At 39.8% G+C, this 2,650-nt stretch overlaps 1 pseudogene; it reads left to right on the forward strand.

Annotated features, from left to right (window-relative positions):
- Window positions 1–536: 536 nt before the first annotated feature.
- LOC100958687 lies at window positions 537–2,031 on the forward strand (annotated as a pseudogene).
- Window positions 2,032–2,650: the final 619 nt, after the last annotated feature.

Genomic DNA, 2,650 nt, shown 5'->3' on the forward strand with positions numbered 1-2,650 from the left:
CAATGAAATTTTCAATGTATGCAATAAATAGCAGATTATGCACTAAAAAAGAAATAGCAGTAAAGCTGAATGTAGTCAAATGGAAATACAGAGAGGAAAAAGAAAGAAATAACAATCTCGGTGACCTATGGGATAACATCAAGCAGTGAAACTTGTGAAATTTTAGTCTTACAAAATGGAGGATGCCAAAAAAATTATTTTACAAAGTTATAGCTGATTAAATTTGATTAAACTACAAAGCCACAGATTCAAGAAACTCAACAAATTTCAAGCAAAATAAACACCCGAAGCTTCATGTCATGGGATGCCACAATCAAATTATTAAAACAACGACAACCAAAAAACCAGTAAGAGAAAATCTGAAGTTGCTGGAGTGCAGGCACTGTGTATATGGGAACAAAGATAAAAAAGACCACCGACATCTCCACGTGAGCCACAAGGCACTGAAACACATCTTTAAATGTTAAAGCAAGTAAACAGTGTGTGAGCACACTGTTATCTTTCCAGATAAAACAGAGAGACCGGTTTTTCAGGATGATGCCTGGCATCTCATGAATAAGAATATAGATATTCTGGAGAGAGTGACTAAATAGGCAGCTGAGCAGGGGGCTCAAATCATTATGACTTTAGAAAATGCACTTTATGGATGGAAATTACTAGGGAAACTATTTTTCCTAATCTAGAGGATATCCCAGACCCTCAGGTAAACTGAGTTCCCTGTCAAAACCCCCACAAATTGGTCCTACACCAGTATAAGCTGCCTAGTCAAGAACGCTATCTCTTTCTTTCTTTCTATGTCTCGGCAAATATTGGGAACAAGAACACATGTAATTCCCAACACTCCACATGCCCTCCTAATGGCTCCTACCAATAGAAAACCAACCTGGTGTAGGAACAGAAGGAAAACTGGTGGCACAGTACCACAAGTACCACCTCTACTATGAGCCTCAGTAGGATGTACATGAAAAGCTGGGGTTGGTGACTTTCAACACCACCTTTGGAAGGGTTGACATTTTTACATGCTTTGATATACTCTTCCGTGATCCTGCCATTTCTCTGGTGAAAGACTTCCAAGTGGATACCATATTGTTTCCCACAGCTTGGATGAATGTTTTGCCCATTTTGACAGCCATGGAATTCCATTTGACTTGGGCAATGGGAATGGGAGTTGGCCAACACACATCATGTTGCCTTAAGATGACAGGGAATGGTATCCATGCACCAGGCTCTCCCAAAGAGTACCATTATGACATGAAAACAAACTTGTTCTCCTTTCCGAGCTGGATTTGCACCCCCAAATCTCTCCCACCTACCCAGCAGCCATGAACTGGAGTGCCTACACCACTAGCATCAAACCATTCCCAGTACAGAAAAACACTTTCAGAGGATTTATATCCCAGGATAAATTCAACTTCACAAACCTTTTTTTTTTTTTCAGCTTTTTTTGGCTGGGGCTGGGTTTGAACCTGCTACCTCCAGGATATGAGGCTGGTACCCTACTCCTTGAGCCACAGACGCCACCCAACAAACTTTTTGAAAATGCAGGAAATCTTAAAGTCTGTCAAAAAGAGTTCTGTTGTCATTTAAGCTACAAAATGTTAGAAAAAGAGAATGAAGTTTATGTTCTAGGAGCATACAGGATTCCATGACCAAAAGAGAACAGTGCTAGTACCTATACACAGTGCAGAAGTCCAAAACTATTCATTGGACAACTTGTAGGCGGCCAGTAGAAATTGCTTCTATGAGATTTGGTCTCCCTCAGTGGTACACTGAGAGAACAGAGTATGTTTTTCCTGAAGTGCTACTTACTGAAATTTGTCTGTCACCTGGAAAATCTGAGCTGCTAAAAGATGGGCATTTGATAAACAAGAATGGATCATCTGGCCCTATCCTAACAGTATCACTGTTTGGGAGATGGTAAAAAAAGGACTCACTTTACAGATCATGAGGGACCAGCAATTCAGCAATAATTCCCTGCTGATAATCCCATTTTTAATGATTGTAACATTGCACAATGTTGTGATGGTATAGGACATCTCTTTATCACATTCAGTTGTTGCACCATGTACCTTGCTAAATGCATTCACCAGCCTTATTTGTTGTGAGATCTCATGTGTGCTTGTATATGTAAGTGGGTGCATGTGAAGAGTTTGAGAGACATTGTAAACACAGCTGTGCCCTTGAAGAGAAAAGTAGTGATGGGAATTGACATGTTTATGACTGAATTTGCTTTGACATTAAGGACAATTTGAACTCACCTAGTTTTTTATGCTAATGATTGGGGGAAATTTGCTTTCTAATCAGAAAGCAATGTTGAAGTTTGTCTGAACAGTGTAAGTTGTTTGGATATGTTCTACATGAAATGCCAACTATTCCAAGATCATCTCAAAGGAGCCATAGTTCAGGGCATTCATAGCCCCAACTGGCCCACCGGAAGGTTATGGTTAGGGTGACTAGACGTCCCGCTTTTTAACAATTTGTCCTGCGTCCCACGGCATTTTAAAAAAGTCCCGATTTTTGGAAAGAATGCACGAACGGGCAGGAGAACAGGAAGGGAATATACAGTTTTTGGCTGCCATGTGGCTATTTCACCAGAATATGAGTTTTATATTATTTTTGTTAATTTTATAATGTTAACCTGTAATAATAA

The sequence above is a fragment of the Otolemur garnettii genome, unplaced genomic scaffold (genome assembly GCF_000181295.1).
Source record: "Otolemur garnettii isolate 467f Iridium unplaced genomic scaffold, OtoGar3 scaffold00019, whole genome shotgun sequence".
NCBI lineage: Eukaryota > Metazoa > Chordata > Mammalia > Primates > Galagidae > Otolemur > Otolemur garnettii.